Raw genomic sequence first — 23,707 nt, forward strand, 5'->3', positions numbered from 1 at the left:
CCTCATATCCATTCTTTGGAGCACAAGATGGAGATCTCAGAGATTTGCCCTGTGTCCCAAAAAAATACTTGTGTATTTTTGTTGCACCAGTGTAAACCTTAACTCTTTCAAATAGCCAATATAATGTTTTGAGGAAAATCTGTAAAAATAAAATAGTATTAAAATGTTTAATTTAATGGTGCAAAGAAACTTCTATATTATTAAACCTAAGTCACTTATAAGTCAAATATGAATATCCTTGTAACTTTTGAAATTCTTGAAAGTAATATTTAGGTGTTCACGGAATACAAATTAAAAATCAAATTTACTTCGAAATATTCTTTCTAGTATGACACAAATTTATTTAAAATCTATTACCAAAAAACATATGTATTTAAAATAATTTACATATGCAACTTGCAACAGCTACATCTATCATGGTAAATATGCTATTCAAAAAAAATAAGCAACTACCCCTGACCAACTTGAACATCTAATATGCCGAAAAGTCTAGACAACCAGTTGCTTATTACCGATCATATGCAAAATAGAGTAGTGATAAATAACTGCATGGATTTTCCCTGTTTAAAAATTATCTTTGAATTACTCAAAATAATAAAAATGTCCTTAAACATTACTTGTCTCAAAGATGTGCAAAAGAGAAGGTATAAAAATATGACTGCATGCTCCGTGCCTAAAAATTGAACTTCAGTTACACATACATGTGTGTTTATATACACATATGTGTATGTGTGTTTTAGCATCCTTAGATTTGTATTGCCTGTCCCAGTTTTTGCTGGAAAACACTGTTTTCATTATTCTACAAAGCATGGCACGTCACAATCCATAGGTTTGAAGCCTGAGTAACTGCCCTGTCTCCCTCCAGCAGTTTCTGCCAGGTTCGCCTGTGCGTGGGTTGGGGAACTCCCTCCCTGCTCAGCTCCAGGGCAGACCCGCAGGGCAGGCGGGTGCCACCTGGTGTGAGGTGGAGCAGCCTGAAACCACCTTCTCCCTGTGCCATGGAGTGAGACTGGCACGCACGGAGGCTTGCTGTGTGCCCGGCACTGTGTGGAGCCCTGGCACACCGGCTACCTCACTTTCAGTCCTGACAGCTAATCTGGGAGGAGGTGCTCTTATGATCCCCACTTTGTGGAGAGGAAGATGGCAGCTTGTGACCTTGGGGTCTCCCCATCACAGCCACCCCTGGGCTGTGCTGAGTGGGGCAGTAGGACCTCCCCAAAGGCCACAGTACTGAGCACAGAGCTGGCAATGGGGCCACCAGCCCCTGTGAGGGGAAAGGCCCTGCACTGCCCCTTAAGGGCAGACGAGGCGCTCTTCTCTCTATAGGTCCCTCGGTGCCCAGTGCTGGGCTCCAGCAGGTGCACAATGAACACATGCTGACTTGGCCTCAGTAACAGTCATGTGCTTGGCCTTCCTACTGTGGGCAGAGCTCAGGCTTGGGGACAGACAGTTCTCCAGCTAGCTGTTTCTGTAGATGCCCATGGTGCAGGGGAACTGGGTCCCCCACTTCATCCCTGTTTCAGAGAGAAGAGGGGATCAGAGGAGGGGAAGGGGGGTCAGACTGGTGTCATGGCTCCTCACCACTTCCTGGAGACAGTTCCCTAGTGGAGGCCACATGGATGGGGCAGGTGGCAGGAGTGCCACTCTCCAGGAACCAGCCTTTCAGAGGCGCATTTGTCCTGGGCTGAGATGCCTGGGAACCAGGCCTGCCCTGAGAGGCAGGTCTCACACTGTGAAGGGTCAGAGAGGTCACTGCAGGTGCTGAAGGTCTCAGGAGGACAGGCGTGGGAGGGATCGTGGGGACCGGAGGAGGCTGCAGGGCATATGTACCTACCGACAGCCAGGGGGTGGTGCTGGGTGGCCGCCAGGCAGAGCCCAGCATCCTGGAGACTCACAAGATGACCCCACCTGTGTCAGCTCAGGGACCACCCCTCCATTCCCCAGCATAGCATTCCCTTCCAGAATGAGGAGGGGTCTGCAGGTGGCAGAGCTGGGATGCAAGCCCAGCAGGGCTCCAGCATCCAGTACTAACCTGACAGGGCAGACTCCTACCATCTGACCCATGACACAGGAAAGTGACACCCAATGCGGGGAGGCACTCCCCTGGTCCTTGTTGCCTTTCTATATAAGCTATGGCTTAATTAGCAAGGGGAGGAATATTCATGGCAGGGGCGGTGTTTTCCTGGGATCAGGGTGACACCCTCTATTCCTCCACCATCTTGGCTCAAACTGGTTGGAACTTGCCCTGCCTCCAGTCTGTTTGGATGGGGCAATTTGAAACTTTGAGCCTTCCTGACTCAGGTAATTCTGCAGCAATGCCCGCAGCAATGCCCAAAGCAACACCTAAAACGGTAACCGCCAGTTCCCTGTTTCACTGCCTCCTCTCAGAGAGCCCAGGGCTTGACATAGACACCATGTAATTGCAGATGGGCAGGAGGAGGTGGGCAGGGCTGGTGGCACAGAGCCCACAGAGCAGCTCCTCCTGCAGCCACCATCAACACCGAGCCCTGCAGGTCTCATGGGGAGGCCTCCACGGGACTAGCGCAGCCTCCAGCTGGGGGCCCCTGCCTTCAGGCACGACAATCCTGAGGCTAGGCCAGGCGCTCAGAGAGCAGCCCAGGTCTGTTGGCATCTGCCCTCATCATGAGGGAGGCGCACACAGAGCCTGGGGCCAGCCAGTAGTAGCACCCCTCAAACTCCACATATTTCCTGAGTCCTTGCTGTGCAACAGGCTGACATGTTAGAGGTGTGGAAAGAACCTCGACCTTACTGCCCACCCCTCCTGGGCACTCATCTCTGGTGCCAGGAATGCCCAGGAGGAAAACTCTGCAACTAGGTAAAGCTGGCTGGCCCTGTGACATGTCTGCCTCTCACTACTGTCCAGCCCGCGACCTGCTGCCCCTCCGTTTTCCTATGGTGAGACCCTCACTGGGCCCCTCCAGCTGACGTCTCTCAGCTTCTGCCCGGGAAGGCCCAGGACTGGCAGTTGAGAGGGAGACTTCCCTTCACCATGACGTGGCCACACTCCAGCCCTACCTCCACCCCACTCAGATGAGGGCTGAACTCCTCACGTTCCCGCCGCCGGTTCCTGCTAGGGTGCCAGAGCAGGAGGTCACAGGGAGAGTGTACCCCAGGCCTGTGGGGGGAGGAAGGGTCAGCGGGCTGGAGGGCCACATGCAGGTGCAGCTCCCTGTGGGGCAGCCTCCCCTCCAGGGCCCCAGCCATGGCGCCCTGCCCCAAGGTGCACACACCTCTTCAGACGACCTGGGCTCCTCTGTTCTCTCTTCCCTCCTGCCATCGCAATCCGCGATGAAGTCATAGTGGGCATCTCCCAGTCAGACATTTCAGTCTATTAAAAAGTCAGTGCCACCCACTAGTGCGTGTGTCTTGGGGGATCCATTCTGGGAGAGGACCTTCCATCTCCTTCTCCCCTGCCCTGTCTGTCCAAGGGGAAGGTGAAGGGCACTGCTCCGTCCCTGGCAGAGCAGCCGGCCCGCCCGGGCCTTCAGACCTCCAGGACCTTGACCTTTGTGGCGTCCCATCCCCCTCTCCACCCAGGTCACTTTCCAAAAGGCCCCTGGGACTGCCTGCTTGGAGGATGGTCACCTGTGCCAACCCCAGGCCTACTGTGGCAGAGCCAGCCTCGCTGAGCCCCAAGGGCTGTGGCTCCAACCCCTAGTCCTGGTGAGTGCAGGCCCAGCCAGGCCTCCCTGAGGGCCACAGTCAGGGATACCGCAGCCAGAAGGCCCAGCAGCTGCCCTCTGGGGCCTACTGTCTAGTGAGGGACAGAGTAGCCTGGGGAAGATGGGATGAAATTACTGCAGAGACAGGGTGGGTAGAGCTGCAGCCATTAAATACAGCCAATGAAAATATACTGCAAGGAGTAAAGCAAGGGCCTGGTGTCCAGTGTCCAGGATCCACTGGAAAAGGGACCAAATACAAATATGTCATCAGCTAGCAAAAGGCACAGCGAGCTGACATTAAGGGCACACAGAGCAATGCCATTTTTATACCAGATTTATCTACTAACCATAAGAAGTAAACACAAGTGCTGGAGCCCTCAGGAGGCATCGGCGTGGGATAGAGTCCACGCTCTCCTCCGCAGCCGGGGCCAGGGTGCTGGACAGCTGCCTCACATCGCAGCAAAAGCCTCGAGCGGTTTGTACCCTTTGATCCAATAATTCCAATGTGGGAAAGATTCTGAAAGGGGAAAAAGTCATTTATGAAAAAATGTTCAAAACAGCACAAATTTAAGTATTAAAAACAAAACAACAAAGAAACACCACAAAGGCCCAATGATAAGAAAATATTGTGCGGTGGCTCACACCTGTAATCCCAACACTTTGGGGGCGGGCAAAAGGTTTGCTAGAGGCCAGGAGTTGAAGACCACCCTGGGCAACATAGAGAGACCCCATCTCTATAAAAAATTAGCCATGTATGATGATGCACAGCTGTAGCCATGTGTGGTGATGAGCAGCTGTAGTCCCAGCTACTTGGGAGGCTGAGCCAGGAGGATCACTTGAGCCCAGGAGATGGAGGTTGCAGTGAGCTGTGATCGAGCCACTGCTTTCCATTTGTCCATTTTTATCCTGCTTTTTCTTCCCCTCCTTCGTGCTTTCTTTTGCATAGACCAAAATTCCAGCACCACCAACTGCATTTTTTTTCCTTCTATTGGTTTGGAATCTACACATCCTAATACTATTCCTTCAGTAGTCCTCCTTGAAATTTTATACTGCATTCTGCCTAACAATTTAACAAAGCCTAAAATTAAACAAATGTTAACTCCCTCCACAACATACTGCAAGGACTGTAGAATGCTTTAACTCTGATCACTCCCTTTTCATATTTATTCTCAGCTGCTCATTTACATGTATCTTGTCTTCTTTTCTTCAATTCTACCAACTACACACAGATGTTGTTATACACACAGCTTTATTATTGTCTCAAATAAGTGATTAGATTTTCAGGAGTGTCACTGGCTTACCAGCTACTAGATTCTAACTAATCATAACTGCCCTCTGCTTTTCCTTTCTCAATAAACTTATCTATTAGCATTGCTTCAGTGAAGGTTTGTTGGTGTTAAATGCTCTTAAAGATTTTAATTTTCTGTGAATGCCTGTCTCAATTCATTCTGGAAAGATGAGTCTACACTTCTTGGTTGATAATTAATCCCTCTCAGAGCTTTGAGGGTTCACAAGTCTCTGCATTTCGTTGTTGTTTGTTTGCTATTTCTATCTCAGGCTGCTTTTGACATCTTCCCTTTGATACTCATGTTGTAAACTTTCAATATAGCGTTGCTGTGGATGTGAATTTCTTTCTCTTTTTATTACTAGGGATTTGAATGTCTTCTTTAATCTAAAGATTGGTGACTCTTTTCAATTCTGGGCAATTCCCATAAATTGCAGGTATTTTGTCTTCCCTCTACGCTTCCTTTCAGAACTCAGATCACATACATGGACCTTGTCACTCTCTTCACCCTGTTGTCCCTTAACCTCTTTCATATTTTTCATCTCTTTTTCTCTCTGTGGTTAGTGCTAGTTATTTATTTCAGATTTGTCTTCTAATTTGCTGAGGCTCTCTTCACCTATGTCTAATCAGCTGTTTCAAAATCCACTGAATTCTTTATATTAGTGATTCAATTTTCACTTCTAGATACTGTTCTTTTTCAATTCTACTTGATCATTTTGTTAGAAAAAGACTCTTATTCTTTCCATTCTATTACCTCTTTAAACATATAAAATAAACTTTGTATTCTAAATATACCATTGATATCTATATTTTGATCTCATTTGGTAGTTTGTTATTTCTGCTGATTGTCCTTCATGGTGGTTTGTTGTCTCATGCATTTCATTTTTATTTTTATCATGAGCACACATCCTAGAAATGGATGTGTCAGTATAGAGATGTGAATTTGAAACACATCAATCCTAACAGTACTAGCAGAGTGTTTGGTTCTGCCAGGTGCTCCCCCAACTAAAAATTACTTAAAATATTAGCTTGTGAATTTGGGGGCCATACACTGACTATAAAGTTGACCAGTCCTAATTTATGGTTAAAAATTCACTGGGGAAGGTTTGTTTTATTTTTTTGTCCAAAGTCCATACTGGAGCCAAAGGTAAAACCAGAAATTTCCCTATAAATATCCTCTGTGGGAGAGATTTTTTTCTCTGCATCACCACTAGGGACATTGTCTTTCAGAGGTCCTGGCTTTTAAAGGGCTTAAACAGTATAGCCCTAAAATTAGAAATTAAATCCCTGTGCCCAGATTATAGAGGACATATGTTCATTTATTGTTTAATCTATTTTAAATTTTTATTTGGTTTTTAATTGATAAATAATAATTGTGTATATTTATGGGGTACAATGTTTTGATATATGTACACAATGCCGAATGATTAAGTCAAGCTAATTAACATATTCATCACGTCATATACTTGCCACTATTTTGTGATGCAAACATTTAAATCTACTCCCTTTGCAAATTTGAAATAAAAAATATGGAATGCTTCACAAATTTGTATGTCACCCTTGCTCAGGGTGACATATGTCATCGTGTTAATCATCTCTGTAGTGTTTCCATTTTAGTATATGTGCTGCTTAAGTGAGCACAAGGATGTAAGTTTATCTTCACTTTTCTGTCACATTTTCCATCTCTTTGTCTATAAGTGATACACTTTTGAGAAATTCTTGTGTCTAATCTTCCTATTTATTAATTCAATACAACAGCATCGATTCTGTTCTTTGGGCCATTTACTGAGTATATTATACCAAAAGCAAAGTTTTTAATTTTAGCTTTTACAATGATTCCCTTTTTTTTTTTTTTTAATAGAGATGAGGCCTTGCACCATCGCCTAGGCTAGAGTGCAGTGGCATAATCGCAGCTCACTGCAACCTTGAACTCCTGGGCTCAAGGAATCCCCTGCTTCAGCCTCCCAAGTAGCTGGAACTACAGGTGCTCAACACTACATCTGGCTACTTTTTTTTACTTTTTGTAGAGACCAGGTCTCCCTACGTTGCTCAAGCTGGTCTCGAATTCTTGGCTTCAAGTGATCCTCTTGCTTCTGCCTCCCAAAGTGCTGGGGTTACAGGTGTGAGCCACCCTACTGGGCCTCACTGATTCTTTTTGTTGGACACAGTATTCACCTCCTCTCTTTGAGGATAGCAATCAGCTTAGTTTAACAATTCCTTCTGCTTGGCTTTATTCTTTCTAATCAATGGGTTTCAGCTTAACTATTTCTTGAGCTTTCAGCTACTTCTTTTCCTAAACTATTTGGTGAGCCTCCCTTTGTGTGCTCCCCCTTGGATCTGAGATTCCTCTTTACATGTATGTGAAGGCCATCAGCAGCTGCCTGCTTGGGAGCATCTGGTGGGGGCAAGAAGTGCTTCTGGGCAAGTGTGCCTGTAGCTTGCTTGATCTCCCAGGGTGTCTCCAGCCACCCAAGGTATTGTCCGGCCTTTCCCTCCTGCATGTCTACGCAGGGCTCTCACCCGAGCACAGGCTCTTCCATAACTCTTGGTGTTGACAAGCAGTGTGGAGGGCATCACAGCCCAGTCATCCTCCTCCAAGTGGAGGCTCACTTGTCCTATGCACAGGGGAAGGAAAGAAACTGTCTAACTTCCTCCCTAGAGAATGGAACTGATTAATGCTACATGTGCCTTCTTCATGTTGAAGTGAATCCTAGCCTACGGTTGTATCTTCCCACTCCCTCCTGCTTCACCTTGCAATGAGATGCACAAGAAAAACGTGCACAGGATGTGTGCAACCCCCATGTTAAAGTATTCTTTTCAAAAAGTTAAAAACACTTAAGCAAAGTTTTTGACTCCTAAGCACCTACAGAACAAAGGCACACTTAAGAGTTAGTAACACATTAATGAATGATCCCTAAAAGAGCATTTTGAGAAACCTGAAATCTACAGGCATTTATAAAAGAATGTTAGACTGAGATTGTGATTAATGTCCACAGAACAATAAAACCTTTGTAGTTATCTTTATTTTTCCTGAGTAGCTGGGACTACAGGCCTGTGCCACCATGCCCAGGTAAATGTTTTCTATTTTCATTAGAGACAGGGTCTCACTCTTGCTCAGGCTGGTCCCGCCAGAATGGGGTGCGAGCCCTTGCCCGATCCCTCCAGCCCGGATAGGGTAGGTTCACCGGCCTCTGAGGACGGGTTCGGGACGCCCCAGCGCGGCGGCCTTCTCCCCAACGAAGGGAGGGAAGACCCACTGGGGAAGGGGAGTCTCTAAAGGCCGCTAGGCTGGACCGGATCCGGGGCGAACGCGCCGCGGTCTTGCAGGGGAAATCTGAAGCCCGGTGTAGAGAGGACTTGAGTATGGGATGGGGGCCTGGCGCCGGAGGGGGTCCTTCTGCTCCCCTGCACCACGGGGGGGGGGACGCTCCATCTGCTTTTGCTCTCAGGGGGAGGGACGCAACAGCCCGTGGAGGGTGCAGCCCCTCCGAGACCTGGGCCACCAGGCCGGGGTCTTTCTAGCCCTCTGCCCCCTCACACCCCCAGGATGGCTCTGGCGCCCCCACTTCGCTCACTGCGTCCTCGGCTCAGGTCCCCAGGCCAGAGACCTGGCGGCCCAAGGCGCGGGGGAGGGCAGGGGCACCGGGGGTTGGAGAATGCAGCCCGTCCCCAGGGTAGGGGGCACAGCATGGGGAGGAGGAGGGTGCTGGCGCTTGGGTGGGTCTGAGCTAGAGTCTTGCCCTGGGAAGCCAGTTTCCAGCCAAGACAGCAGGTGGGTCCGGGGAAGGGCTGCCGGCTCAGCCCCGGGAGCCCGCAGCGGAGCTCTCCCCTTGGCCCGCGTTCCCGGCGCCACCGCCACCGCCACCGCCGCCGCCGCCGCTACTGCGGAGTGTCCCGGCTCCGCCACGCGCGCCGCCAGCCGCCCGGCACGAGGGGGGCGCCGGCGGGAGAGGCCGGGCGGGCAGGCGGGGGAGCCGCAGACGGGGAGGGTGGGCGGAGGAGGGAGCGGGGCAGAGGGAGAAGGGAGGGAGAGGAGAGCGAGGAGGGCCGGAGAGAGCGAGAGCGGAGAGGAGCGGGGAGAGGAGCGGGAGGGAGAGGGAAAAGACACGCGCCGGCGGAGGCCGTCGGTCCCTGGGATTCCCGAGCCCGGGTTAGCGGGAGGCTTTTTTGAATCCTGTCCTCCTTTTGGTGCTGAAGAAGCCACTTTGGTCTGCGGGCCTCTTAGCTCTGACTGGATCGTTCCTGGGCGCCAGCACCCGGGGTGGATTTCTGTCCTATTGGCGTTTCCTCCGCCCCCTTTCGCCGCTGCCTCCCAGCCCTTCCCTAGCACCTCGCCGCTCCCCGCCCGCCCGGCCCCGCCTGGGGAGCGCAGAAGGACCCGACCCGCGGGGACTCGTCTTCTTCCCGGACCGGAGGGGAGGGCTGACCTCGGACCCGGCGGTCGCCTCAGAAGCAGATGCACACACCGCTACGGGTCTGCCTGATTGTGCTGGGCCGGGGGGCGTCGAGGGGCGCCCCCTGCCCGCCTTTCACCCCAGCCCCTCCAGCCAGAGGCGAGAGACGCAGGACTCGGGATCTTCATCGAGGGGACCAGCTGGGATCTCCGCACTGAATTTGGGGTCGAATATCACTGCTTGGCCATTATTATTGTTGTTGTTATTTTTTAATATTTTTTTAACCCAAGAGACAAAGGTAAAAAGACTGTGGGATTTATTTAACGTGATCTTGGCCTTCTATCTCTTAGTTTTTTTAGGTGAGTACCTGCGGGCGGCGGGCCTGGGGGGCGGCGCAGGGCCCGTGGGCTCCCGGCCTGCGAGAAGCTGGGGCCTTTGGAGCGAGCGGGTGGGGGGTGGAGGCTGCCGGCGACAGGCCGGCTCTGGGGAGCACAGCAGGCCAGGCGGCGAGGACGCGGGCAGAGGGACCCGAGCCGCAGAGGGATCGGGAAGGGAACTCGCCACCTCCAGACTGTCCCTGCACGCACGCAAAGACACACACACACACACACACACACACACACACACACACACACACACACACACACACACTCTGTTACTGACACACAGTGATATCACTTATTTCCCTCAAAATAATGGGTTCAAATTGCGGCAACTTAAGAAAAAACATCCAACTCTTGATCTGGAAGAAAGGAGGGCGGGGAGAGGCTCAGTGGCGCGGAGAGAAAATCCTGCCAGTGGCACCTTCGCCGCCCGCTCCCGGGTCGCCGGCGGTGGACGACGTGGGTGTGTCCGGCGGCTCCTGCTCGGACGTCTGCGGGGAAGCGCCGGCAGCCACCTGCCCGGGCCGCAGCCCACTCCCGAGCCCCTCCCAGAGGCTCCGCTCCCCGGAACACTTGTCACATTTCTCCCCGCCCTTTGCCCTGCCTCCCACCCAGACCCGAGCCAGATGGGTGGGCCGGCGTGGAGGATGTGAGCGGCTGTTCCCCACCTCTGGGGGCGGCGGGGAGGAAGGGAGGCCAAAGTTTGCTTCCTCTGGTGAAGAGGGTGGGAGGCCCGGGAGGAAAAGGGATCTGAACAAAGACCACTGCTTGTGCGGTAAGCCCCCGCCCTCTAGGGCAGGGAGGAGGGGCTGCCCGGGTCCCCGAACCCCGCAGTTTCTTTCCCACACAGAATTCCTAGCCCCTGGACCCCTTGTACACCATGTGAAATCTCAGCTTCCTGGGAAGCTGGGGTCTAGAGAAAGCATCTGGGGGAGGGTGAGGAGGAGGGTGTTTGCAAGGCTGTGTGCTGAGCAGAGTGCCAGGCAAGGCCGCTGCCAGGGAGTAGGTGCTCCAGGTGTGTGTGTCTGCGAGAGTGTGTGTGTGTGAGTGTGTGTGTGCGCGTGTTGAGGGGACACACACCTGCTTCGATGTGGGTGCTGTTTCAGCCACCCTGGCTGGCTGTGTGGCCAGTGGAGAGCCATGCTGCCCAGTGGGGTCCTGATCACACCCTTGTGTCCTTCAGGAGGGGCTCTGGGAAGGCCCAGGGTTCCAGGTAGGAGCTGGTCAGGGAGCTGTGTGTCCTCTAAGAAGGGCCTTCCAGCCCGGGATAGGAAATTCTGTCATGGGTGTCTATGCTGGTCCCACCCAGGGCCCTGTGCTTGCACCCTCCCTCTTCCTGCCCACCCCTGGCCTGAGTTCCCCAGGGGGAAAGGCCCTGCCCTGGGGTGTGGCCCCCACTGTCCTGCCTCCCTCATCTTCTTCCCTCTGCGGTGGGGGAGGCTGATGGGGCAGCTGGAAGCTGCTCTGGGCCCACTGTGGTTCCCGGCCCTTCCTGGCAACCCTAGCAAGTGGACTGTCAATCTGAAGGGGCTATGAGAAAACCTGACCTTTTCTCCCACTGCTGGTTTGAAAACCCAGGTTTCTGGCTCTGAGAAAGATCAGTGCCAAGAGAGAAAATTGTATTTCAGGCAGAGCAGTCAGATTGCCCACTGAGCTGCACAGCCTCCGGCTGCAGGGCTCCCAGGTGTGGGCCCTTTCTGAGGGCCTGGGAAGGAGGAGAGCAGCCCTGGGGGGGCCGTTACGCGCTCCAGGCCCACACCCCCTGCTGCAGGCAGCTTCCCCAGCTGAGGAGGCTGAGGAGTTAACTCTCCTCTCCTTCCCAGAAGTGGCACTGGGGGTCGTGCTCATGGTGGGTGTGTACGTGTGTGAGATGATGTGCATGGCAGGTATGGCCAGAGATCCCCCCTCACCGTGTGTCTGTGACCCTGGAGGCTGAGCGTTGAGAGGAGGGGGTGAGAAAAGGGGAGGAGTGGGCTCAGCATTCCCTTGGGTCACGGCCCTTCGGTTCCTCTTCCCTTGAGAAGTCCCTTTACAGAGCTGGACTGAGAAGCTCTGGGTTAGGCTAGTCCAAAGGAAGAGATGAGTTGTTGTTAAGGAAGCTTCAGCCCAAGGGCCCTTTTCCTGGCAAGGAGCTAGTTGGAAATGCCACTGTTCCTCCCAAGATTCTGAGCGGGGTCTCAGGGTGGAGGACCCCTGGTGGAGAGAGAGGCCTTTCTTTCCCAGCCACCTGTGCAGGCTGGGCCGTGTGGGCTCAGCTGCTCTTGAGGGGCCCACAGGCACCGGGTCCTGCTCAGGGAGGTAGGAATCTGCTGAAGCCGAGAGAGGAAGACGCTGCCTCAGCTTGTGTGGAGGACTCCTCTGCAGCCGGTGCTGGGCCTCCCCCTCATGCTGATTTCTTCTCTGCTCTGCCTTAGTCTGGCCACGTCCTCCAGCCTTCCTGCTCTGGGGCAGAGCTGGGCTCAGTGGGAGGAGGGCATGTCTTTTGCTCTGGCCCCCGAGGCCTGCTCCCCCCCAGGCCCACCCTGTTCCTCTTCTCAGGTCTCCTGGGGGTAGGCTCCCTGCCTAGTGCCACCAGGAGTGGGCCCTGGGGCCGGCAGGAGGGATGGCCAGCGCTCCACCTCTAGATGTCGCTGTCTCCCTGCGCTAGCGGCCCCTGAGCAGGGCCTCCTAGGGGAGGGCAGGAGGCTGTTCTGGCCAGGGGTGGGGGGATTCTGCGCTATTCTGAGGAGGGGACTTCTGGCCTGCGATTTATTATGTTTTGGAGCAAGATGGAGTGGGGGAAGCCTCCCAAACCACTCTTTGGGTCTTGGAAATGGCAGTCGTGACTCTGGGCGTGGTGTGGGCTTTCTCTGAGGCGGGGTGTGGAGTTAGGGGCTCGGGAGAGGACAGGGAGGCTGGGCAGAAGATGTCTACGTCTGAAGGAAGCCATGTGAGGAGCTTGGCTCTGAAAGGCCCCGGTGAGCCACTCCCTGCCCTTCGCCTCCCAATCCTCTTCCCCCTGGGGCACCATGGCTGTGGGCACAGGGCAGGGGGAGGTGTCCCAGACTGTCTGTGGCTTTGAGTGACAGCCGTCCTGCCTTGTTGTGCTGCGCTCCCAGTCCCCGGGTGCGTGCTGAGGAGGGATGGACAGGAAACCTGAAAGACAGTGGTGGAGCCATGGGAGAGCGACAGCCTGAGTCCTCCCCTGGGTGTGAGGAGGGCTGTCCTGGTGTGCCCTGGTGTGAAATAGGAGTGAAGTTCCCAGAAGGGCCCCAGCCCCAGGCCTGCATCTTGGGTGGGAGACTGTGATGGGCTCGTGCACGCTCCACACCACCCGCACGAGACACCGCTCTTTGGCCAGCCCCTCCCGCAGGGCAGAGCGCGCCGCCGCCGGCATCCCCCAGTGGGCTGTGTCCAGGCCAACGAGCCACATGAGGCGGAATCCAACTGCAGCTCCAGCTCCTGCTACCCCAGGCTGCAGCAGCGTCTGGCAGGCCAGGACCCCAACACCACGTGGGCCAACAAGGCAGCCCTGGAGGTCCTGCGGGAGAGCCGGCTGTACGGCTGCCGCTGCAGGCGGGGCAAGAAGGAGCTGCAGGGCTTGCAGACCCACTGGAGCGTCCGCCTGAGTGGACTGAGGGTAAGCCCAGGGTAGGGTGGGGCGGGGCGTGGTGAGGGAGTGTGGTGGCCAAGGGTTCAGGAGGGAGGGCTCCGTAATAGGGTGAGCTGGCCAGCTCGCTCCGTCTACCTGCCAGGGGAGCCTAGAACCCAGAGGAAGTGGCTGCCCCCCCCCCCCCAGGAGAAGGCCAGGAGAGACAGAGACCAGTGGAGGTGGCAGCTGGAGGAGGTGGACAGCTGGACGGGAGGAGGACATAGGCTGGAGGATGGGGAGGTGAGCAGGCGTGGGGCAGGAGCAGGACCATGTGACTCAAGCAGGGACAGTGTGAAGTGGGCCCAGGAGGCAAGGGTCACCCAGAGAAGTGAGAGCCGGTGGGAGAAGGGGCAGGTGTGTGCGTGATGAGCTCCCTGCCCTGCCGGGAGGCCGCCCCTACCCCACCCTCCCTGCTCCTGCCTGCCTGCTCCTGGGAGGCATGCCCTCTACCTGGCTTCTGGACCCCATGGCTGGCCTAGGCACCTTCCACGGGGCTGGGGGCAGTGCTGTTCCTTCCATTGCCTGCACTCTTCCTGCATCCCCTCACCTGTGTAACCCACTCTTAAGTCTCAGCTTGGAGCCTGCCTCTTCCAGGAAGTCTCTTTAGATTTGATGACACGGGCTTAGATGCCCCTCCAAGCTTCCACCACAGCACCCTGTGCTGTCCCCATCACAGCAGTCATGCTGTAAATGACAGAAGCCCCTCACTCATCTGCACCCCACCCCTGCACGAGCTCCGTGAAGGGGGAGGCTGCACCGGCTTGTTCCCACTATTCCCACACCTAGCACACAGTACACTCTGAATAAATGTTTGTTGAGTTAATAAATGCTTGTGTGGCCGAGGCAGCCAAGCCTCCTGAAGTGGGTGACAGGTGTGTCAGGAGCAGCAGCCCAGGCTTGAGGGGGAGGGCAGGGCGGCGGGCCTGTTTGGGGGTGTGTGCCTCTCGTTGGCCACATCCTACAGGTCTGGAGTGCCCTGGAGCGAGATCGAGGTGTGCACACGAGCCTATTGGTGGCCACCAGAGCCAAGGGCATGACCACAGTGGGAGGAGGGCAGTGACAGACCCCTGGGACCACTGGCATTTAAGGGTGGGCAGGGAAGGAAGGTTAGGGAACAGATGGGAGCTGGGGGTGGGGATGCTGAATGTGGACCACTCCTTCTAGAACTTTGTATGAAGGGGAGAGAACAAATGGTGATATGCATTAATATATATTTTGAAAGATGGGAGAGGGCGAGCAGTTTGGATTCTAAGGCAGGACAGTGGCGGCGGAGATGCTGCTGTGAAGAAGCAGGAGGGTCGTCTGTGGGCTGGTGCCTTTGGGGGTGGCCCCGGGCACGCCGTAGGGTGGGGGGTGAGCCTTGGAGCAGAGGAGGACACTCCCCGCAGGTGCCGGCAGGAGAGCAGGAGACCAACTGCAGGTGTCCGGCCGGGCAGAGGGGATCCCGGGCCAGTCTCTGCGTTGGCTCAAATATTGCTCTGCGTGTAGGAATAAGAAGTGCATGTAATTGCTCCACCACTAACAGCAAAGTAATTCCTCGTGAATCAGGCTGTCACTTCTCCCTAGCACCCTCGATTCCTAGAAGAGGAAGCACTTTGCTGCCATAAAGCACGCACATTTTATTCTGCATGTGACAAGGAATCATCTTCAGCCAGAGCCTAACTGTGGCGCACAGAAAATTAAACAGCCTGATTCTTGAGCTGGGCATTAGGTTGGTGCAAAAGTAATTGTGGTTTCTGACCATTAATTTTCAATAATTGGTCAAAATAGAAACCATTACAATCAACACATTTTTACCAATGAGAAATAAGTTTGTTTATTCCTGTAGCATAAAAATCCGTGCTTCGGGATTCCACAAACTCTTGGAAAGCATTTCTGCATCCTGCTGGTTGTGGAAGCGTTTTCCCTGCAAAAAGTTGTCGAGATGCTTGAAGAAGTGGTAGTCTGTTGGCAAGAGATCAGGTGAATACGTTGGATGAGGCAAAACTTCGTAGCTGAATTTGTTCAACTTTGGAAACGTTGGTTGTTTGACATGCAAAGTACAGTCGGGCCCTTTCTGTTGACCAACGCCGGCTGCAGATGTTGCAGTTTTCGGTGCATCTCATCAATTTGCTGGGCATAATACGTCTCAGATGTGACAGTTTTGTCAGGATTCAGAAAGCTGTAGTGGATCAGACTGGCAGCAGACCACCAAACAGTGACCGTGACCTTTTTTTTTTGGTGTGAGTTTGGCTTTGGGAAGTGCTTTGGAGCTTCTCAGTCCAACCACTGACCTGGTCGTTAAACCAGTTGTCGTATAAAATCCACTTTTCATCACACGTCATAATCCAATGGATAAATGGTTTGTTGTTGTTGTGTACAAAAAGGTGACAATTCAAAACAACGATTTTTTTTTTTTTGGTCAGCTCATGAGACACCCACTTATCGAGCTTTTCTACCTTTCCAATTTGCTTCAAATGTGGAAGCACCATAGAATGGTCCCTTGAGTTCTTCAGCAACTTCTCATGTAGTTGTAAGAGGATCAGCTTTGATGACTGCTCTCAGTTGGCCATCATCAACTTCTGATGGCCAGCCACTGCACTCCTCGTCTTCAAGGCTCTCGTCTCCTTTGCAAAACTTCTTGAACTGCCACTGCACTGCACGTTCGTTAGCAGTCCCTGGGCCAAATGCGTTGTCGATGTTGCCAGTTGTCTCTGATGCTTTACGACCCATTTTGAACTCGAATAAGAAAATCACTCAGATTTACTTTTTGTCTATCATTGTTTCCATAGTCTAAAACAAATATAAAATAAACAGCAAGTAATAAGTCATTAGCAAAAAAAAAAAGCAAGAAATGTGCATTAAAATGATGTGTAACATAACCACATTTATCCCAATATAAAACAGCAAATTTCAACAATGCTAAAACCACAATTACTTTTGCACCAGCCGCATATTTTGTTTCTCGGCTTCTTTCTGGCAGCCTTCTCTTTCAGCCCATGAGAGGCTGGGCAACAGGGTGGGGTGGGCTTGCTGGGGGTATGGAGTGGCCAGCTGCAGGGTGGATGGGGAGGAGACGAAGAACTGTCAGCTGGAAGAGCAGGGTGGGCACCTGGGCCTCTCAGCACAAACAGCCCTTCAGTGTCCTTGGCTCCTTCTGGCGCCACTGCCCCAGGGCACAGGAAGACCATGCTGATGGGAGCCAGGGAATGAGCATGATGTCATGAGCATTTAGCTGCACGCTGCTATGTGGTGGGCAGCGTCCCTTCTTCGACCCAGGAATGCCTAACTGCAGAGGCTTTCTCTGGTTCCCAGTCTTGAGAAGGTTTATTCATTCATTTACTCAACAAACACCTACTGTATTAAGCGCTACACCTGTTAAGCACCTACTATGTGCCTCAGAGGGTGATGACACTGAAGAAGCCTTGGTCCACGTGGTGGTCAGCATACAGGCCGGGGACCTTTCCCCTGGGCCCCACCTAGAAAAGCTCACCCTGCTTCTTCCTTCAGCAGAAGACTGAGGGGAGAGAACTGTGCAGGTTTGGAATTTTCCTTGATTCTTGGCTTTTCCTGGCCCTGCTGGTGGCTGTGATTCACTGCAGGGCTTTGCTCCACCTTCTGCCCCTCCCCGAGGCCCCTGTGTGCACAGAGCTGGAGGTGGAGCAGACTGGGCAGGGGTGTGGTTTCTGAGGAGTGGCCGCTGAGCCCCTGGAGCCTGATCTGCGTAGGACCTAGGGATCATTCTGCTCCACCCCCCTTTCGGCAAGGAAACTGAGGCATAGAGAGGTGAGCTGGCTTCCCGGGGCACACAGCAAGCTGGTGGCAGAGCCCAGGCTGGACCCCAGGGCCCCTGGCTCCTTATCCAGGTCCCTTTCACTGCCTCGGGCAGAGATCCCATGGCTGGGGCCTGTCATTTACACAGTGTGGCTGTCACTGTCGGCTGCATGGGGGATTTGGCATGAGTGTTCTTGCCTTCTCCAAAGGCAACGCTGAAATCCAGGGTCCTCTGGTCCTTCGAACATGAAGAGCTCTTAGAGGCCTCTTCGTTCCCAGAATCGGACACCCTGGATGTGGCTTCAGTGGCCCAGGCCTCGGATTTCCCACTGGTGAATCCTGCTGCAGGAACAGGCTCCATGAGTTGACTTAAAGAGCATGGGCCCCTCCAAACGGGCCCTGGAAGGGGCTGTTTCCCCCTGAAAACCCCTTTAGTCCATCATACTGGCCGATCCATTCGCAGAGCATAGACGCAGTAGGAAAGGCCGGGCCCTACCCTGGGAGATGATGCAGGCGACGTGAAAAGACTGATCCTGGGGAAAGTGAAACAGCAGCGATTATTTAGGGATGATTTGGTTGCAATAACACCTGGTATTTTGGGAGACAGTATTCATAGAGTGGTAAAGCATTCGGCTCTGGAACCAACTGCCTAGGTTTGAAGCCTGGCTCTGCCACTTACTAGCTGTGTGGCCTTGGGCAAGTTACTTAATGTCTCTGTTCTCCTTGTTTCTTATCAGTCAAATGGGGAGAATAATAGTGCCTGCTTCATAGAGTTGTTAAGAGGATGAAATGAGTTAATACATCTAAAGCAGTTCAATAGTGCCAGCACATAGAAAGCACAGTGTAACAGTATTCTTAACTGTAAAAGTGACTCCTAAGTTCTGTTCAGCCCCAATAAACAGCAATGGCTGGTGAACCCAGCACAAGAAGTTTCTTGGAGACTCTAAGTGAAGTGCCAACGGGTGGGGCGGAGGACGCTGAGACCCTCCGGGCAGGTGAGGGGCCTTCAAGGAGCAGGTGGGCTGGACACAGGCTGCAGTGAATGAGTTTGGATCAGCCCGTGGGCAAATGCAGCTGGACACCCGCTGTGTGTGCGGGGTGTGGCAGGGCCTAAGGGGTGCTCCTCTCAGGAGGTAAGAGGAAGGGGGAGGCTGCTCCTCACGGGGGAATGTGTTTCCTGCTTGTCCTCTGGGGATCTGTCCCCTCTCCAGGGGATCTGCCTGCCAGGCAGAGCAGACAGAGTCCTTGTTCCCTGAACCAGCAGGGGCCTCACTGAGTCTGCAGTGCTAGCCTCTGGGTGACCGAATGACCACAGGAAGGAGCCCCTCCCACTTCTGGGTGAGCGGCACCTTCCGGCAGGCGCCCCCTGGATGCTGCGGCACCTGTGCCCCTCAGGGGGGATGCGCTTGGTGCCGGGCCCTGGAGGGACGGGAGTCAGTGTGTGGGCGCTGGTTGTCCCCCGCCCCCTCCCCAGGCACTCGCAGGCTGAGCCATCGGCCACTGATTTCTTCTCACCGGTGACGTCTCCAGAGGGCATTTCCTTTCCTGCTGAGCTGCTGGCAGAGGGCGGCAGATTCCTGATGAGGTGAGGGGTCTCCGGGGCAGCCCTGGGCCACCTGTCCTTCATTTGTGTGTCCACTCCTGAGCCTCCGTCCACCCCAAAGCCCCAAACACGGGTCTGAGGAGCTGGCAGGTGTGGGGAGGACGGGTGGGGCCTGAGGGAGGGGTCAGGTGGACAGGAGCTGGGGGCCAGGCTGCCCACTCAGTGGCTTTTAGCCCCTCCAGCGAGATCCTCCTGACGGCGTGACAGGAAGCAAGGAGGAAACTCCGTTCTCCCCAGCGACCCGGGCAGCCCGGCGTGGTGTGGTGGGAATGGGCCGCTGTGTGGGCCAGCAGGCCGAGCGAGCTCTGGCTCTCCCAGGGGAGGCTGTGTGGTCTCAGGCAGGTTGCCTCACCTCTCCGGGCCACCTCAGAGCTCGCCTGTGAAATGGGAGAGTTGTGCTGAGTGACGGTGGAGGGCTCTTCCGCTCCAGATCCTGTGATTTGTACCTGGTCCCCACGGGCCAGCATTGCTCACCTCCTCTAAGCCTTCCTTCCAGACGCGTCTGGAAGCCCTTCAAAGAGGGCTGGTCACACAGGGAGGTCACGAGAGAGAAGCGAGCAAGTGTCAGGCAGTTCTTAGCAGGGGCAGGTGTCCCTGTATGAACTGTTAGACATTTCATTCCTAACTCGCCCTGGCACAGCTCCCTGCGCTTTGGGAGGGGCTGCCCCGCCTCTGACCCCTGGCAGCAGGAGCCTGGCCCCAGTAGTCACCTGCCCCGGGGAAGCTTTGCTCCCTGCTGGGGACTGTGTGCACGGGAGGAGCCCGGGTCTGATGCCGGGTCTCTCTTCCAGGTGGGGAGTTTGACGAAGCCCCACCCTATGAGCTGAGACCTCCACCTCTCGGACACCTCCAGGCTTCCCTCTTCTCAGGTAAGTGGGCTCGGGCGGGGACTTGGGCAGTTTCCCTCTCGTCCCTGTGATGTGACTGGTGGACTCAGGCGTCCTGGGTGTCGTTGGCTCTGCTGCTCATCAGCTTGTTCCCGGACGTGTCTGGGCCTCAGCTCCTCCTCTGTAGAGAAGGAGACCACGGCGCCACCTCCCAGGCGCTTGTGTGGAGCAAAGCGGGTATGGACGGTGCCCGGCATGGCGGCTGTCACGGAGCAGGTCTCCATCCTGAAACCTGACGTCAGCTGTCTCTCTCGCCCTTGCTCCTTCTTGCCAGTTCCCTGGCTCTCCTGCTTTGGAGCTCTTCTACTTGTCGAGTTGCTTGACCTCCCTGTGCCTCAGTGTCCTCAGTTGTGAAATGGGGAGAGTAACAGGTCCTGCCTGCTTGGATTGTTGTGAGGTCTGAGTGCTCAGTGGATCGTAAAGTGCTCACGTGCCGCCGGGCTCGTCTGAGCGTTCAGTCGTTGGCTGTGATCTTACTAGTTTTACCAGGATCTGTTCTGATGCGGGTTTTCCCTCTCGCCCAAGGGCTCTGCTTCTCCAACCACACTGAGGAAGGCGTCTAGCTTTGTTCCCCATGGTCCACGTGTAGGAGCAAGACGAGCTTCGTGGTCCTTTCTTCTTCTCCTTGTTCCCTCTGGCACTTGGGAGGCCCTGGGCCCAGGGCAGCCGCCCTGCTTGGGCTCGGAGGAGGGGCTCCGGGCCTGGAGCTGCTCTGCGAGGGTCGGGTGGGCTCTTCCAGGGGCCGCCGCTGGTGCTCAGCGGGGCCAGAGTGGGATTGTTCTCGGGGACCTCTGAGCACAGGGCCTGCTTTACAGGCCCCAGGTTTACAGGCAGTTTTGTAGCTGTCTTTGGAATCTTCTCAGGTTTCCACTGCTCTAAACAGGGTTTCCCAACAGCAGCAGTATTGACATTTGGGGAAGTTCTGCCTCGTGGGACGTGGGACGCATAGCAGCGCCCCTGGCCTCTGCCCTCTGGCTGCCTGCAGCACTCTCCAAAGCTGTGACATCCAAAACTGTTTCCAGACAGTGCCTGACATCCCCTGGGGGCACAGTCTCTGCCCCCTGAGAACCACGGCTCTAAACTGTGAACTGTACAAGCCCTTGCAAATGAAGAATTCTCTAGGGCTGTGTTTCTTCACCATTTTTTCATTATTGATCCCCTATGGAGAAAAATTAATTCTCCCTAACTAGGGAAATCAAATACCAAGGAATACAATTTTGTCACAAAGGGCTGAGTTTTGGAGGGCCACAGACCATTGTAATAGCTACCTTTTTTTTTTTTTGCCCACCCAAGAATCGATTTTTGCTTCCTTGAGGTGACGCCCTCCCCTACCACTGGACACGCATGCTCTAGGAGACTGAAATGGGGGTGACATGAATGTCCCTGGCTGGAGAAAGCCTGGGTGCCCGTGAGGAGGGAGGCACTGCCCAGACGGTGGCTGTCTGGGTGTGGCCCCGGGCGCTGGCGGGGGTTTGGGTGGTGGCGAACGGAGGTCTCAGGGACGGTCAGCCGTGTGGGGCACCCTGCCCTGGGCTCGCACCTTCGTTGTCACCCCAGTGGGGCAGCAGCAGAGGCGCTGGGCTCACAGCGGGCGCCATCCTGGCCCTGCCTGCGGGGGCTGCACTGGCTGTGTGGCAAGTGTGGCCCGTCCAGCAGGGCTGGGCTGGGTGGGGCTCCCCGAGACATGTCTGGCACGGACATTCTGACCCTCACATTTCCTGATGAGTTTTCCATAGAAACCCACCTGGGACCGTTCCTTTTGAGGCTGTGCTCTGGGGCTCAGCAGCAGCTTGGGGATGTCATTGGCCTATGGATGGTATGGTGGGGATGCCCTGGTGGCCCCCAGTATACCTGTGTCCCACCCTGCCTGTAGCTTAAGGACCAGCTGAGCAGTGTGGACAGGTGCCACTGGGTTTCCCACCAGTGAGAATGACTTGGGCTTGCGCCTCAGTCCCGGCTCCTGCTGCTTCCTGGACTCTCACTTAAGTATCTTCCTAGCAGAAAGTCTTTACATAATGGACTTGACCCTCTGTGGGACAGGACGTTGACAAGACAAATGAGGAACTTACTGGATCTGCAGCTCCCTGAAGCAGCTCCCTTTAACCTGCTGCCCAGAGATAACTGGGCCCCCCTGTGACTCTGGGCTTCTGTGCTCCAGGAGCGCTCCCAGCACAGGGCAGGGCTTTGGGACTGTGACGGTCCCTCCTCATTGTCCCTGTTGATTCCCCACCACCCTGGACTCCGCTCTGTCTGGGGAGACTTGGGTGTGTAGCTGGGTCGGGAGGCTTTGGTGGCCCTGGCACCAAGGAACCGAGTGGGCCGTGGTGCAGAGCGTGGCAGAAGCAGGCAGGAGGTGGGACCGGGAGGCCGGTTCCAGTGCAGTCTCTGGCAGAAACCACCTGGGGGGCCTTGGGCGGGTCCCTTCCACATTCCCTGCCTTATGTTTCCTTTCTGAAGATGGAAGACCTGAGCTTGGAGCAGTGCTTCCCTCCCTGAGTCCCACCAAGGCACATGGAACATGGGCTGTGGCAGGTGAGCAGACCAGCTTGGCGCTCAGGCCATCTCGGGCCCCTGCCTCGCTGCCCCGTGTGCCGAGGGCTCAGTCTCTGGGCACACGCATCACTCGCCTGTGTGTGGCATGCTGGCTGGGGAGTCTTGGCCTCGGTGACCCAAGGTCCTGCACTAATGCTCTGGGATTACAAGGCCACCGCCCTGTAGGAATGAATGAAGTCGGCGGGGAGCCCCTCCCCCTCCCACACACCCATATACGGCTGTGCGCCGCCCCTCCACCATCTCTGTGGGGAAAGGCTGGGGGTGCATGGGGTCTTGGTGGCCCCCTCAGGGCAGCCCCTGTCGTATCCGTGGGACTCAGTTACTCCTGTTTCTTTACCAATCCTGTCTGGGAATTTGGGGCCCTGTTACAGGGGCCTCCTGGGACATGTGCTTTTCTTCGTCTCTTGCCTCTCTCCCTTGGAAAGCCCCACTGGGACTCTGCTGGTGGAGCAAACCGCCAGGAGGCCGGGGGCAGGGCGGCTTCTCCTTCCTCTCTGCCCAGCCCGGTGCAACAGGCCCTGGGTTCAGTGAGGAGTCAACTAGTCCTGAGTCCAGGGCCAGGCCGGGAGCGGTCTGGCTGCGCCCTGAACCACGGTGACAGTGATGTTGGACACATCCAGACACTCCCCTCCCCTGATACCTGGGGAGAGAGATTCCATGGAGAAGGGAGGTTTGTCCTGTTTCTAGCAATTCAAACTTCCCATGAAGACATGAAACAGAGTGTTGAAGGAGGTGCCTCGTGCATGGGGAGCATGGGCCTTGAGCCACGCTGTCCTGGGTTCGAATCCTGCCTCATCCACCCAGGGGTGTATGACCTTGGGCCTCACTGTGGCCTCCTGAGCTGGGTGCCTACATTTGTAAGGCAGGCGTGTGATGCCCACTAAGGGGGTTTGTCAGGCCACTAGATTAATATTATTATATTAGAGACAGAAATGATTTCAGGAATTTTGCAGGGCTTTGCCCTGAAGGAAAATGTGAACGTGTTAGTTCGCATATCAAAAGCTGCCTCCCTTCAGGAGGGCATCTCAAGGTCAGTGGCAGCTGCTTTCCAAGGTGACACTGCAGTCTCAAGCCTGTGGTTCTGGCCTGCTTTGAATGACAAAGCAGGTTTGCTTGGAGCCACGGGATGGGAGCTGGTCAAAGAAGTGCCGCTGGAATGACAGACACTTGTGGCTAAGAGCAGTTAGCTCAAGGGGCAGCTTTTGCTTGACTTCCAACTACTTGTCTCAGTACACAATAACTGAATAAAATATGGAGCCACTGTGTCTCTGTTTAACTTTTCTGCTAAAGTGATAGTTTTATCTTAGAACTTAAGAAGTTTGTCCTAGAAAGATTTTGTAACCGTTTGTTCCCATAGAGTTAATTAAGGGACCTATAGAAGCCTTTTGGGAGACTTTGAACCTAAAATGAACTATCTGTTATTATGTAAATCTGTTACCCCTGGCAACGGATCACTGTACCTACAAATACTGCTGTGAAATTTCAGTCCTGGCCCTAAAATTCACGGGAATATTCTGGAGACCCCGGAGTACCTC

The 23,707-nt window shown here is 54.5% G+C and overlaps 1 pseudogene; it reads right to left on the minus strand.

Annotated features, from left to right (window-relative positions):
• Positions 1-6,491: 6,491 nt before the first annotated feature.
• LOC123646744 lies at positions 6,492-6,609 on the minus strand (annotated as a pseudogene).
• Between the last annotated feature and the right edge of the window lie 17,098 nt (positions 6,610-23,707).

Source organism: Lemur catta, chromosome 10, assembly GCF_020740605.2.
Source record: "Lemur catta isolate mLemCat1 chromosome 10, mLemCat1.pri, whole genome shotgun sequence".
In the NCBI taxonomy this organism is placed as follows: domain Eukaryota; kingdom Metazoa; phylum Chordata; class Mammalia; order Primates; family Lemuridae; genus Lemur; species Lemur catta.